The following is a 16401-nucleotide window of genomic DNA, read 5'->3' as shown; positions in this document are numbered from 1 at the left end:
GTTCATCCACAATTCTTGCTGCATTCTGCCCCAAAAATAATAAGCCATCAGTGTTCCATGTGTAGCCCGAGATCACAGACGATTTATGCAATCCTTGAGGAAGAAAACTGTTTCTTTATTTTCACGAGCGGGCAAACGTTTAGTATGCTCTATTGTGCTCTGTCACGGCTGTTCGTTTGCGTGTGTTCAGTCGCAGATGGTAATAGGCACAAGTTAGGTCTTTGAAGTCACTTCCGCCTGTGTAGCGTGGATTTTTTATCAGTTTGTGTGAAATTTTTCGTATGGCGCACAATTACGAGCTCTTTTGTTTGGCAAATCACCTTGTGCACTTGTTAAGACTTTTCTGGGCGAAATTCTTGAGCTCTTCCTCCACGAACAGGAGGCCCTAGTTGCCACGTAGCCTTACAGAAGATGGAGGAGAACAGGAAAGGACAGTGACTCTCACAAGCGCAGGTTGCTTGTAGTTAGCGGAGCAATTATCTAAGCAGGCTCCTTCCTGCTTACCTAATTTGGTGTCCTGCTGGATACCCTGGTATGGTCTGCGGCAAAAATGGGGCTGTTATGGACTAGATGAATCTGTTTGATTATGTGAGCGCTAACTACAGGTGGGACCCTATATCCATGCTTGGCAATGTTACGTTGTATCTCGGGGCCACAACACTGGTTGAAAGGTGCTGCAGAGAAAGCTTTTAACCTGCTTGCTTAAGCCATTGGGGGTAGGAGCCACTGAAGCCTGCCGCCTTAGTATATAGAAGCAATATTCTATTAGTCACCTCACTGTAAGTCGTACATATTGCGGGCGCAAACATGCAAATTGAAGAAGAAGAAGAAACTTTAATGAAGAATAGTCCGGCAGTTCTTGCTGTGGTGGCCTCAGGTGGCGGCTCGAAGTCCTTGGACTCGGGCGGCATCTTCGGCTTGCCGGACGGCCCAGAGCTAGTCTGCCAGCTCTGAACACATTTGATAGCCGCCTCCCAGAGGCGGCGACGCCTATGGAGAAGGTCCCCGGCGGCTCCTGCATCCGGGGCAGCGTCGGAAAGAAGCGAGCTCGAGCCTTCCCGTACTCTGGCAACGGCCGCGATTATGGACGCGTCGCGAGCGCAGCTGGTTTGATTACCGTTGTTGCCGGCACATTCCCAGAGCATGTGTCGCTGCGTTGCTCTTTGTCCGCGAGCTTTACACGCGTCTGTTGGGTATAAACGCGTATAGCATTGGTGTAAGATAGCGCGGCTAGGGTAGGTGTGTGTCTGGAGCAAGCGTAAAGTTAGGGCCTCGTTCCTGTTCAATTTATCGTGCGGTGGCGGGAATGTGCGTCTTTCGAATCTGTAGTGTTGAGTGAGGTCTCTGAGCGTGGTTAGGCGATCACCCCACGCCCAGTGTGGTTCTTGTTGCTGTATTTCTGTTGTAGTGTCCCGATCTGGCAGATCCGATGCCCCGCTTTCAGGGGCGGTGGCGGCGGCCACATAATCAGCGGCGGCTCGGCGTGTGAGACCTCGAGCCGTGGCGTGGACCGCCTCGTTGCCCGCGAGGAGAACATCGGTGTGTGCCGGGGCCCAGAGGAGGAAGACCGTAGAATATCGGAGTTGCGAGGGCGATGACGAGTGGCCGTCGTCATAAGTTTGGAGTATGCGGGTCGCTTCCCGCGAGACACGACCGCGCGCGAAGCCGCGGATTGCCGCCTGCGAGTCGCTGATCACGATCGCATCGTTCGGCCCCGCGACGAGTGCTAGGGCTATCGCGGCTTCTTCGGCCGCCTCCGTGTGTCCCGTGGTCACCGTGGCGCTCGCGAGGCACTTACCCGTGCGGTCTACAACCGCGATCGCGTGTGCGCTTCTCCCTCCTCCATATCGCGCCGCGTCTACGTACACCGCGTCGTTGCTGTTAGCAAACTTCTTCTGAAGGTCGCTTGCTCGTTTGTTGCGTCTCCCGGCGTGGTGTGTTGGGTGCATGTTGTTCTTGGGAAGCGGCGGGATGATCAGGCGGTCGCGAGCTGAGACGGGCACCGCCGTCTTTTCTCCATGCTGAGTGTGGTACGCGATGCCGAGTGACTCGAGGATGCATCGACCTGCCTTTCACCTCGATAATCTTTCGCATTGCACAACGTCGTGCGCCTAAATTGACTCGTCAAGTGAGGTGTGAACTCCGAGCTCTAGAAACTTGTCGGTGCTCGCGTTGAGTGGAACGCCGACCGCCCTCTTGAAAGCCTTTCGGATTATGCATTCGACTTTGTTTTTATGCGAAGCATATTAGTAGAGCTCAACCCAGATCCTCAGGCGCGGCGGTGTCGCCTTCAATGACCTTTGACCCCATGCCATACCACGTGACACGGTGACGTCACGACAGAGGAGAAACGGGGCTCCAACTCGCGCCGTCGCTCGCGGTGTCGCCTTCAAGGCTGACCACGTGACACCGTGACGTCACGACAGAGGAGAAACGGGGCTCCAACTCGCGCCGTCGCTCGCGGCGTCGCGGCGGTATATAAGCAGCTGCGCTTGTTTCTAGGTGGCTTTGACTCAACTCTTGCAAGATGGGCTGGGTGGGAATCGAACCAGGGTCTCCGGAGTGTGAGACGGAGACGCTACCACTGAGCCACGAGTACGATGCTTCAAAGCGGTACAAAAGCGCCTGTAGTGAATGCGGTGTTGCCTTAGAAACGAGCTGTTTCTAAGGCTCAGGCGTGCGTCGCTTGCTCAGGCGCACATTTCGTTGCTGCGCCGAACGCTGCGTTGCTCGACGCTCACCGCGTCCAATGCGGGGCGCGTAGTCGCTGCGCCGTAGCCCATTGTCCTACACCCCTTGGCGGGTCGACGGGAACGCTGTCGCGTTCCACTCTTGAAGGCGAAGCAGAGTAACGCATGAGTTGTTTCTTCGCCTAGCCGAACCAAATATAGCCAAGCAACAGCAGTTCACCAGGCTAAACAGTGGTTCAACAACTAAAACAAAGGCTAGTATGCTTCGTATCCTGGGCTTAACCTTAGCTAAGCCACAGCCATTTTTTTCGGACCCGATCCACTTCAAGTAGGGGGCAACATACGTTATGCGGCTTATCGCGTACGCCTGCACGAGACGGATACCATTGCGTCTATTCATGATGCGACGCAAGAGTCGGATCGTGTCATCTACCGAACGACGAAGTATTCGCACCGTCTCTCCAGTATGGCCGTTTGCCTGCAGGTGTAACCATAGGATTCTAATTTTCTCTACGTGCGGTACGGGAGTACCATCTGTCAATGTAATGCGTATTTTGGAGTATACCCGTTCCTCTTCGCGCAGGGTCAACGTCTTCGCGCAACGTCTGCTGTCAATTATTTTGAGGTTCGCCTCTGGCGGAACGTCGCTCGTTGCTGCGCCTACGTCCCTTCTGAGCCTCTCGGTCCACTCGTCTATGTCCGTAATCGGCTCGTCGCCTCACCCCGCTTCTTCTCGCTTCTTGCGGAACGTGTCCCACTTCACGAGTTTGAGCTTACGACCTTTGCCTTCAGGGTTAGTACCACGACCGCTCGGGCCCGTGCCTATCGTCATCTCGATCAGCGCGTGGTCGCTCCCAAAATCTTCCTGCGTATTTTGCCAGTGCGCTGTTACATTTGAAACGAACGCAAGGTCTGGTAACGTATCGGCACTCACGCTGTTCCCTCTGCGTGTAGGATGGGCGGGATTCGCGATCATTCAAGCCTTCGGTCTTGCGAGTCTTCCCAAAGGTGTTTGCCCTCGGGTGTTTCTGGGGTGTAGCCCCAGGCTCCGTGGGGCGCGTTAAAGTCGCCCGCAAGAAGTAGAGGCTCGCCGACGGAAGCCGCGCGCGCGCACCGCAGCAGGTCCCCGAATCTGTGCTGCAGCGTGGGTTTACTGTACACGTTAAGGACGAAAAGTCCTAGGCGTCTCTTAGGAATTAATTCTACGAACACGTGAGGTATCTTTACGCGGGCAAGTTCTCGCTGCGCCACAGTGACGTTACTTCGAACGAGCACGGCGGCGACCGGCGACGGGCGTTGCGGGAGAGACGGCCGGCGCGCCACCATCGCCCCCGGCCCCGCGCCACCCGCGACGCGGGCTGTAGCCCGTTTCCTTCTTTTACTGTCTTCCGTCGCGGTCGCGTCTATGGCTTTGCAGCCAGCTAGTTTAACGGGATGGTTTGTCTCCTGTAAAAGGATCACGTCCGGTTTCGTCTCGCGACTGCGTATGAATTGCTGGAGATTACCCCGCTTCCTCCTGTAGCCCCGGCAGTTCCACTGCCAGATTGTGTATTGTTGTTGTTTCGCAGTGTTAGTGTGGTTCGTTGCGTGTATAGCCATGGTGATGCCTGTGTTTAATTTAACCCGTCGCATCGAGGCGAGTTGGTTGCTGCTGCGGTTGCGTCTCTACGTCTGTGAGTGTGTTTTGCTGCGGCTGATTGTGTTGTGGCTGTCTAGAGTACGGCTTGCTCATCGTTCTTATTGGTCTACCCGCAGCTGGCGGCAGCCTCGCTTCTATGTCGTCTATGCGCACCAAGTGCGTGGCGAACATTTGTGTTATTTGCTCAGAGAGCTTAGCTGCCGCGCTATTAAACATTTCCTTTATATGTGCCGTCTCTTTTGCAAACCTTCCTCGAGGCTCTTCTCGATGCTGTCTAATCGTTTCTCTAATTTCCCGTAACGGCCGCATCGCTGTTTTGTGTCGGGTCTTGCGGGAGCTAGTGTGATCGTTTTCGCGGTAACTGGACGATCATCGCGTTCATCCGCCGTCTCTCCCGAGCTGCCCTCGTCGTCCGTGTCCATCCCGGCCGGTTCAGGCCGTGATGGAGTCGGCGATCGAGGCACCGAGGACAGCGGCATCGTCGTTTGACGTTGCTGTGGTTGCTGCGGTTGTGGAGCCTCGCCTTTCAATTTCAAATTTTCCACTCTAAGGAGCGCATTCTCGCGTTTAAGCTCGGCAATTATTGATTCTAATGGTTCTAGACGTTGTTGTAGGACTCGCTCTATCGCTCGCTCGAGCTCGTTCCCACCGCCGCCGCCGACGGCGGGCCCGCCAGGGCGGCACGCCGGAGCGCCTTCGCCGCCGGGAGAAGGGGCGACAGGCGCCCAGCTCACCTGTTGCCCACTGCTCCTTTGACCTTGTTGTTGCTGCTGGGCTGCTGCTGCTGACTTTGTTGGTTGATGTGGCCCACAGCTGCGGTGCCCGGACCGCCGCCACCACGCGTCATCGACGTGCTTCTCGGCCTCTGTGCTCGGTTGCGAGAGTGGGATCGGGATCGAGATTTTCCCGCGCCGCCCTTCCCGCCACGGCTAGTCGAGCGTCCTCTTCGGTTGTCGGTAACTGAATGACGGTCTATCGCGGGAAAATTGAGGTAGTAGCCTGCGCTGCCATTACAGTCGCTGCTGCTGTTGTAACCACTGCGGTACGCTCTGGCTGCTTCTTCCTCTTCCTGTCTTTTTCGCTCCAGTTGGCGACGCTTGACCATGTATGGGGTCTTGTACCTCACCTTGCACCTGCGGTCTCCCGTGAAGTGTCCCTTGCCGCACAGTCGACACCGCGGCTCGCATCGATGGTCAGGCGACGGATTGTTGCGTCCGCATCCACGGCAAATCTTGTCATTGGGATTGGGGCACACGTCGGCGCGGTGTCCCAGCTTACCGCACTCGTAGCACACGTCAATCTGCTTCCTGTAGAGGGAGCATCTAACTAGCATAGGTCCGTAATATACGTATCTCGGTACGTGGAATCCGTCGAACAAAACGATTATTTTGTCCGTGTTGCTCATGCGTTTCGCGTGCAGCCCTCCGGGGTTGCGCTGCGTCACTAGATTAGCGATGATGTCTGCCGGGCTCTCGCTCTTGGAAATGTTCCTAATTAGGCCCTTGGAAGTGTTCTCCGGAGCGGCTTGACAAGTGTTCGCCTCAAACTCTCGGTCTCCGATACAAAGCTTGCTAATGGCTCCGTAGCGTTTGGCTCTGTCTTCAGACGGCGTGCTGAGCACAGCGACGTTCTGTTTAACGTTGAGGTAGATGCTATCTTCCCCGGCCGCTTCTCTGCCTACACCCGCCGCGTTACGTAGGCAGCAGTAAATACGATCCGTCCCGCAATCGCGCACGTTGAAACCGCCTCGGGGGTGTACGACGATTTTGTAATCGTCCGGCGGTAACTCTGGCATTCGGCTTGCCATGGCAATCTGCTGCACTTGACGGGCGTACTTCCTTTTGTACTGCGCGGTAGTGACTCCCGTAGTCGACGTGGCTATCGTCCGTCGCTGCATGTGCACATGCTGGTTATGCGCCGATTCGGTCGCACCGTCGGCCGGTTTCTTCCTCTTGACATCGCACCACAGCGATCCCTCGCCGAAATCTTCCGCCCTAATCTCCGTTCCTTCTACCTGGACAACTTCCATTTAACGTCAGGAAAGGCCTGGCACTATGCCATCGGAGATTGAGAGCTCCAATGAGGTCCGGCGACACGGTAGACTTGGCACGCCCGCCGCCGCGGCGGCCGGGCAATAGTGGCCTACGTGGAGATAGGCTTAGCTTGGCCCGCCTGCGTGGCGGGACAAAAGGCGCTGCTTATCGGCCAGAAAATGGGCCCACCTTGCGAAACTTGGTGTCGGGGGAGTCTTGACGAGTCCGCCGATCGCTGGTAAGAAGAATTACCAAGAGAAGCTCGATAATCCGCAATAAACATAGGGAAATAGAGGAGCCGACACGAAGCACGCCCGCACTCCGTGGTCTACTTCTTCTTCCCCGACTCCAAATTGAAGAAACAAAAAAATAAATTTCTTTTTTTGTGGAAGTGACCAAAAGTCTGCTCACAAACGTTTTTCTTAGCCTAACCATTTTCAACACCTTGAGAATTTCTCGTGACAGTTAGTTTCGGAGACGTTTACAACGTCACCCGCCATCGTTGATCAGTTGCTATGGTGTTGGGCTGCTGAGAACAAGGTCGCAGGACCGAATGCCGGCCATGGCGGCCGCATTTCGATGGGGGCGAAGTTCGAAAACAGCCGTGTACTTTGATTTAGGTGCACGTTAAGCAACCCCAGGTGGTCGAAATTGCCGGAGTCCTCCGCTACGGCGTGCCTCATAATGTGAAAGTGGTTTTGGCACGTAAGACCTCACAATTTTTTTTTACAACGACAGAACGCTGAAACTCAGCTACGCAACCGCATTATCGGCAGTGAACCAAGGTGACCAGACGTCACCGAGGATACACTGTAGGCGTGCTTCCTTGGCTACTTATTCCAACAACGGCTGGTTTGCCCAATATACCGCTTGCTGCAAGACAGGGGTAGGTAGTGCAGCATGCCTTAAGTTGAAGGGACGGAATGACTGCGGTGTTTCTTCTTGCAAGGTGGACTTTCTTCAGAACTTTGGTAATATGTGTGTTAGTAGGTTTTCAATCGCTTTCTTCAACAATTAAATTGAATTTCTTGTTTCTTGACTTCTCATGTGTATGCCCGTAATCTGTGTGGCTTACAGTGACGGTGTCTGACAGACTATTCCTTTTATAATTTTGTCATCGTCATTTCCTTTTGTTTGTTATAGACTTCGTAAGTGTAAATTGCGCGGTTTTGACAAATAAACCTTGTTCTGTTTGAAATATACATGCATGTGATATTACATCACGCAAGCATCTACTTTATCAAACCTCCTAGTTGCCCTTTCTTCATACTTCGGAATTGAGAACGCCCGACAATCAGCCCATATGTTTCTAGTTTCACATGATTAGACACGTTTGAGGATACAGCAGTCGCCGTTCGAGCCCTCCACCCTTGCCAACCTTCCCGAGCTTCCTGCACCCTGCTAGTTCACAAACTTCATCCACTCGGCACGCTTACCGCTGTTCAGTCTCCGACGACCCTCTTATAACTGACACCAGTGTCCTTGTCAGCCGCTACTCTCGCTCCCCATAATCTCAACGACGCCAATCTCACTCTCCTCTGCCCTGACATGCTCTATACATTCGCAGCCAAAACTAGATAGTGCAGCTTATAGAGGTGAAGATGCAGCGTCCTCGTTACCAACAAAGCATCTACTGACGCTTCCCACACGTCGTCTATGCTACTCTCACCTCTCTGATCACCTATGGAGCACACTAATTCGTTATGAGTGCCACCTTACGCTGTCCTCTCGAGAACATCCTAACACCGCCATGGCGCTGATCATAGGTGTTGTCGATGGTGGCAATTTTGACGTAGTCAAGGATGTCAACAGTAGCGCCACCGCCACAGCCACGCGTAGACTAAGTAGGTCCTCTGAACTTGAAATATATTGTTACTTAGCGATATTGAAGCATGTTTTACACAACATGAGACAGCAAGATGTGTCACAACAACGATGAATCTCTTCGACACACCTTGTCCGCTTTATTTCCTGCTACACTGCAAGTGCGTTCTTGTTATTTGCCTTATAAGTGGCTCATAAAATATTTTTCATTAATTTTTACAGTTAAATTAGAATTAAGAGCGATCTTTCAATTTTTGAATAACTGCTCTCTATCAGTTCAGACGATATAGGGTATCTCATTCGTGTTTTTATCTTTTTTTGTTACTTGGATCATACTAGACATATTTCAATTTTCACTTCGATTACCACCAATTGTTCTTTCGTAATTGCTACACTACTAACCAGTGGCAATGTGTGCAAACATTTCTATTTAAACTTATGAATTATTTCAGATCAAAGGAATATTGCTGTTGCCAAGAAATACCAGCTGGTCTCGCCAGGAGAATGGTATTCCTTGGCAGATCATGTAAATTACTTCACTGAATTTCTTTACACGAAATGTGCAAGAAGTAGCCGCAACATGAATGGGTATTTGGAGATGAATATTTGCTGTAACCTAGTGTGCTCGCGATTCGTTCACTTGTCTTATTCTGAAGAATCGCTCGTTCTTTGCCCTCAGGAGAGTCTGCATCAGTAGGCGCTCAGTGTATTGCGATACCACGAGGCGGATCCCAAGATAGTTGAACCTTTGTACCCTTGCCCGAATGTGGCCGTGTCCGGAGGAAAGGGGATTCTGTGAGCTGAGCAGATGCTGAGTGTCTGGAGCGTTAAGGCTCCTCAGCGGAGGAAACACACCGCTTTGTCTTGCTTTTCATCTAGACGGCATTCCTGGACTAACCCTCCCCAGAGAAAATCGGCAGTCACCTCTTCCTGTCCTCTTCCTCGTCGTTCTATTTCATTATTCTGTTCTTTCATACCTGTCCTGCCTTCTCTTACGTTATTATTACTTCAAATTTTTTCACAGGATTTCTTTTGCAGGAACTCCTGTCAGTTGCCTTGCTGGGCTCGGCGGCTGGCGGCCGGCATCGCTGCCAAAATTACTTACGATTTTATAGCATCTTGCTGCTTCCCCAAGCTACCTTATTGTCCTCCTTCGAAAAAAACAAGCGCCGCAGAAACCTTCCATCTTTTTGTCCAACACAAACAGAACATTCCGCGATACCATGTCATACATACTGAGAACCGCTGAAAGATTGTCAGAACCATTTCACCATTCATTGCTGCTAAATGCCTCACTCAAACACTCGGTGTAGGCTACAAAGGGACAGAAATTGCTAGCGGCGACCTCCTGCTCCAGGCACACGACAAGCTGCAGCATGAAAATATTTCATATCTGGTGGCAATTTGTGAAGCTGAAATCACAGTAACACCGTATCGATCACGGAATACGTGTAAAGGAGTGATATCAGAAGATGAAGTTTTGAGCTTGACTGATAAAGAACTCCTAGAGAGCTTGACGGACTAGAACGTCATGCAGGTACAGGTAATAAAAATAAACAGGAGAAAAAGAAATTCCAAGAAAACATGCTGAACATAGTGAACTCCCCGATTTAATTTCGACTGGGTATGTAAAGAGGCGAGTAAAGGGCGTACATCCCCAAACCAGGCAGATGCTTCAAATTTCAACCGCGCGGCCATGGTTGGCAATGCTGCCGAGGCTGACAAAATGTGCTAAGTGCGGTTACCACGATCATCCTTCCGATAACTGCAACGGTGAACTCCTTTGCTTGAACTGCGGCTGCAAACACGCTGTCTATTGGCGCTCTTGTCTGACATGGGAAAAGGAAGAGTAGATCGTCACCATGAAAGGAGATTTCCTGCCAAGAAAGGCATTTCTTGGCAGAATTTCTTCACACCGCAGAGTACGCTAATGTGGCCCGTACTTGTAAGAGAACATTGCCGCAGCAGACTGCGACATTGGCCCCGCCCACAAAGGTCACCCCTCTATTTGTGGGACGGGCGAATACCTTGCTGTGCCATCAGCCCCCTTGGCGACAGCAGGCGGCGTCGCTTCACCATTTCTGAAGCAGGGCCGTACCACATGTGGATTGCTTGTCTCCAGGGTCTCGTCTCTCGACACTAGGCTTTGAAATTCAAGAAATCGCTCGCAAGAGCGAGTGCCCAGCGTCCCGCAAGAGGCAATGGACATAGCTCCCAGCAAATCGGTGCAACCAGTACCTAAGAAGTGGTGGTATTTACTCTACAGCACCAAGAACGAACCGCGCATCACGGTGCCCGGGATTGGACCATTGAGTTAACCATTCCTTTCCTGAACACCATACATAGCGCTTATTCAAAATGGATAGATAAATTCTACAGTGGAATGGGAGAGGCCTCCAATTCTTCATGAAAAAAAGATAACTCTTACACGAGTATAATCCAATGCTGCTGTATGTTAAGGAAACACACTGGAAACCTAAACATAAATTTCTCCGGCCATATGCCATTTCTCGCAAAGACTTTAACGATGCTAACACCTCATCCGGCAGTATAGCCATAGTCGTGGAAGAGGGTGTTGCTTGCAAATACTTGCCTATTCGTACGTCCCTCGAGGCAGACGCAGAGCTGTCAATTATTTATAATAAATTGGGTTCCGTCTACTCCATGTACATGCTTCCAAAACTATCACTGGATCAAGATAAAATTATAGGGTCTTACTTAACGGCTTCCTAAATCGTTTCTTGTCGTCAGTGACTTTAATGCTCATACGTGGTGATAGCTTTATACATGTGTAAAGCTCTATGTACTATTCTGAATTATTCATTAAATACAAACAAGTAGCAGAACGAGTCACTGAACCTCAAATGCAGACTGAATCAAACTACTAATGTTCTTTCATTACTGCAGAGCTCAGAGCTGCGTTGAGCGTATATATGAGCTGTGCACTGGGAATTGACAGAATCATGTATGACCTTACTAAAAACCTATATACTGACACACAGATGGCATTTCTGGCACTTTTGAACTCTACTTGGGCTGCCGAATACCTTCCATGTTCATGGAAAAGCGCTATTGTATACGCTGTCTCGCAGCAGGGTAAAAACCTGTACGACGTGTAAAGTTACCATCAAATAGCACTCACAAGTTGCTTACGCAAATTTATTGAAGACGTGATAAATAGGTGCCAGTTACAGTTTCCTAAACTAAACAAGGGCTTGACCCTTATTTTGCAGTATCAAAGAGGGTCATTTGACAACTGACTATCTCATGCATATTGAGGCAAACATTCGTGGCGCCTTTATTCATACGCAGTTCTTCCTTTCCGTGTTATATGTGAGGAAGACATATGACACAACTTGGACATATCGAATTTTGCGAGACCTCTTAGAAATGGGTATTCGGGGCAATATCCCTGACCTAATTTAAGCGTACTTATCACACCGAATATTTGGTTTTACTGTTGGCAATGGCATCTTCATAATTTTTACAACTAGTGTACCGCAAAGTCAGGTACTAAGGCGTACACTTGTTATCACGTAAATGAATTCCTTGCGCTCATCTATACTACAGAGTACGTTTTTTGGTATATTCATATGACTAACAGTTATGATTCAAGTCATGTCCCCTCGCAATGTGCGGGCCGTTTACCGCTTGGCTGGAATAAAGTGTGTGAATTGCAGAACAAAACGGCTTTAAGCTAAACCCCTTAAAAGATAGCACGTCCTTTTCACACTAAAAAAGGATCATTTGCAAACCCCAGTGCGAAAGTTCAGAGACAGCACATACTAGTTACCAAACAACACCAATATTAGAGCGCAGCTCTTAACAGCTAGTTCCTGCGTTGAGCGTCGGCTTGCCTCGGCGTCGTCGGCGTGACCTAGATATTGAGCAGAGCGAAGGATGAAAGAGTCAGCGCGGAGCGCAACGGTCTATCAATGTTACCAGAGAACGAGGAAGAAAGCGGAGGAGGAAGCTACATTGAAAGCAAGAGGCGGAGATGGAATGAGGATGGTTTGGCGAAGGCATGAGAAGAGATGCCTAGTACCGTTTTGCGGCGACGACGGCTACGAATGTGTCGTAATCCTCAAGGAGCTTTTTAGGCGCCATATTAGACTCGAAACAAACTTTCATTCCGCACATGAGGCACTTCAAAGATTAATGTTTAAAAACAATGAACTTTCTTGAAATGTTATCACCTACAACGTGGGGCCGCGATAGGAAGCGCGTATTGTCTGGACTATTGCACTATGCTGTCTCAGTCTGCTACACAGCACTCTCTAAAGATGTTTGATGCTGTCCGCCACTTAGGCATCCGGCTTGCCACAAGTGCTCTCAGCACAAGTTCTGTACAATGGCTTTAAGTAGAATCGAATGAGTGGTCATTTTAATTACAATAGGTATAATCTGAGCTTGATGTAATATAGAGGGCATATGCCGACAAATCATCTTTCTTAGGCAACTTTGAACGCACTGATATCTTCCACATTTTCCCAAAAACGGTCTGCATTGATTGAATGCTTATGACTGTCCGTCAGAAAATTCGTGAAGAAACAGACTTTTTGTTAAAATGAAGCTTTCTTTTGCCTCTGCTCACGACTTTCCGGGCCCAGCTGCGGCCTTGTTAACGCGCGCCACTGGGTTTCTTCAAATGCCACCAGATGGCGCTCGCTTCCGCGCATCCTGGACGTGCTTTTCGGAGCTCCATGGCGACGACGAAATCATAAGTTTTTGTGCATGCTTTGAGCTTGCTTCTGTTTTTATTTGCTGGTTTTTTGCATTTAAATAGTAATTGGGGGGGTTTTCCTTTTCTTTCCTTTTTTTGTGTCTCATATTTCGGGTGCGCGGGAGTGCTTCGTGTACATTTGTTTTGCAGGATGATTAGAGCGTCTTTTCGTGCCATGTGTTCCAACACATGCAGCCGAGTGGGACGTTGAGTGTTTGTAGTCTTTAAATAGTAGCTTGGAAGTGGCAAGACAAATAGCTATTAGTGGTTTTACTGTGCGTGTTTGGTAGAAAAGTAAGAGCGTGGCTGCGTGGTTGAGCGCGTGCGAGAGCGTGTCACACCTGTGGTCTCCGCGTCACTGATTGTTTTTGAAACAGTGGTGAGAGTTGCTTTGCGGCATTTTGAGGATTTGGATCCTGTGCATATCGTTTTTTTTTCTAAAAGGCACGTGCTCTGCATTGACATAGTATTATAGTTTTTGCAAAAAGCCGTGCAATACATGACGAGAAAGCCGGTAACGCAGGCAGTACGCCGGGGGGGGGGTTCCCTTAAGGCAGATGAGGAGCGGGTGAGAATGAAGAGGGCGTCGAATCAACCGGCACACAATGTGCTATCGATACTAGGCTGCAGAAAATGGAGGCTTTCCAGGAAGAGCTTCTCAAACAGGTGCAAGTGCTCAAAAATGAGCTAAACAGGGAGCGTGAGGCACGGAAGGTAGTTGAAAAGAGACTTGATGTAGCCGAGGAAAAGCTGAACAGGGCCGCCATTGTGACCGAGAATGTGCGTGACAATGGAACACAGACCCCCGACGCGACAGGCGCGGGAGGGTCAGAGAAATACGTGGAACGCAGGCAGGGTGATGAAGCGTTAGCTGGAAAGAGCAGCACCTACCTTGAGGCCGCTACGCGGAAAAAGAAGGACCTCAGGAGACAATGCCCCTTGTCGAGTCGGAATCACGCGGAAAATGACAAAGGAAAGGAGGGAGAGTTAGGAGAGAGTGAAAGGGTGATTATTGCTGGCGATTCAAGCCTGGCTGGGTGCTCAAAAGAAATTGTGCAGAGGGTGAAAGGCGACAAAAGAGTGGCGGTAGGGACATTTCCAGGGCGCACACTGGGTTCTGTCATGGAGCGGGCAAAAGAAAAGCTCGCGGAAAATGCCCACGTGCGCAACCTCGTCATAGTAGCCGGTGGGCTAAATGACGTCCTAAACAGGAAAGGGCCAGGACTAGCCCAGCGCTTGGCGAAGGGGGTGGACGACTTGCGTGAGCTATCCCCTCAGGTGCAGATCGTGGTGTGCATGGTACCGGAGGTGCCTGTGCGTGACAGTCACGTACAAAGAGCCGTAGTGGCTGCGAATGAGGCAATATGGAAAATGAGCCGAGAGAAAGGCTTCGAGGTTGTCGAAGTAAACAGGGAAGTGAGAAGTTGTGGTGGTTTTAAATGAGACGGGATCCACTTCAATTACAGGCTAGCACGAGAAGTGGGCTGGCGACTTTGTAGTCGCGCTGTTGCTTTTTTTAGGGGACCCGCGGGTGCTCAGGAGGTCAGAGTAGATAGTAATGAAGAAGGTCCCTTACGGGAACATCAGAAGAGCATCGCCGTATACAGAAAAATGAAGAAAACAAGAAAAAGAGCTCGCCATGCAATAGGCTACATAAACATGCAGGGCGGCAGAAGAAAGGAAAAGTGGGTAGAGATTGAGGAGTAGTTACACAAAGAACAAATAGGGGTGTATGCGGTTACAGAAACGCACCTTCGAGACTACGAAAAGCCGCCAGTTATTGAGAATTATGTTTGGGAAGGGTGCAACAGAACTAAGTCGGAAAGAAAGGGAGGGGGAATCTGAACGCTCATCAATCAGGGAGCCCAATGGAAAAGAGTGAATTCACAATGTCAAGAGCATCATTGGTTATCAGGTACAATGAGTGGGAAAGAAACATGGCTGGCCGTTACGTATTTGTGGACCAAAAAAAATTGTACAGAGAAGAATAAAGAGTTAGTTGAATGCATAAGCGCTGATATTAAGGGTTTCGGGAGTGGTGCTGAAATTGTCCTATTAGGTGACATGAATGCCCACATACAGGATTTAGATGGCTATACCGACAATAACGGGAAGTCAATGCTGGACCTTTGTGAGCAACATAACCTCGTGATTGTAAATGCAGGGCATCAGTGTGAAGGACAGATCACGTGGGAAGTGGGAAACCGGCAATCGACCATTGATTACTGTCTGATTACAGAAGGAATTCATGATAAGTTGAGAGAAATGGTCATCGATGAGGAAGGGTTTAACAGCATAGGGAGTGACCATAGACGCATCATTTTGAAAATGGGATATGTAGTTGGGAAAGAGAGCAAGGAGAGCAAAATGGCCAGTCCAAATTTGAACGCTGAAGAAATAGCAAATACAGTCACTAGAGTTGAGGAAGAACTTGGCAAATGGCCAAGTAATGAGTGGTAATATGGTGAGCTTCTAAGTATAATAGCGACAGAAATACGGAAAGAGAAGCAACATGTTCGCTGGAAAGGAAAAAAAGAAACCTAAAAGCTGGTGGAACAAGGAGACACGAGAAGCGATCGCCGAACGACAGAAAGTGTCTCGAGAGCACAGGCAGGCAAAGAAGGCGCAGTTGCCACAGGATGAAGTAACCAGTAAATGGGAAATATACCGGGAGAAAAAGTCTAAGGTTCAAGTACTGGTGCAAGCAAATATAAAAGGTGAAAGTGAATGTTGGTTGTCAGAAATACGTGAGAAAAAGAAGGGCCCACCTAGAATATTTTGGAACCACATAAACATAAAATTATTAGGCAGGAAGTCAACAACAATACAACAACATATCCTAGACGAAGATGAAAACAGACTGGAAGGAGAAGCGACCATAAATTACATCCGAAAAGCAACAGCCGAATCTTTCCGAGGCAATGACGAGGTTGTACTTGATGAAAAAAAGAGCATGAAAGAGACCCAAGTGGAAAAGGAGCTGGTGCTGACAAATTTAAACTGGAAGAAAGCGGAAGAGAAAATTCCTAAACGCACAGCCACAGAGCTAGACGAGGTTCCCGTGAGGCTGATAAATGAACTAGGACCAAAAAGTAAGGAACCTCTGGTGAAAGCAGCGGAAAAAACTTTAAAAGATAGACGAATACCAGACAGTTGGCGGCAAAGTAGAATGAATTTAATTTATAAAGGTAAGGGGGAGAAAGACAGAATTCACTCGTAGAGACCGTTGACCATTACATCGGTAATATACAGGCTAGCAATGCAGGCAATCAAATTAAAGCTTCAAGCATGGGCAGAGAATAATGGCATTTTGGGAGAGCTTCAGAATGGCTTCAGAATAGGTAGGCGTTTGGATGATAACTTGTTTGTTCTTACTCAGTGCATTGAAATATCAAAAGCAGATAGCAGACCGTTGTATCTGGCCTTTTTAGACATTACAGGAGCCTACGACAACGTAGACCGTAACATCTTGCGGGATATTCTGGAAGGGGA

The 16401-nt window shown here is 49.6% G+C and overlaps 1 long non-coding RNA gene across 7 annotated transcripts in view; it reads right to left on the bottom strand.

Annotated features, from left to right (window-relative positions):
* Positions 1 to 16401, bottom strand: part of LOC126534380 (uncharacterized) — a 60309-nt gene that overhangs the window by 31449 nt on the left and 12459 nt on the right. The gene's annotated exons all lie outside the window — the stretch shown is intronic.

Source organism: Dermacentor andersoni, chromosome 7 (assembly GCF_023375885.2).
Source record: "Dermacentor andersoni chromosome 7, qqDerAnde1_hic_scaffold, whole genome shotgun sequence".
NCBI classification, from domain to species: Eukaryota; Metazoa; Arthropoda; class Arachnida; order Ixodida; family Ixodidae; genus Dermacentor; species Dermacentor andersoni.
This window is presented reverse-complemented; position numbering and strand designations above follow the sequence as displayed.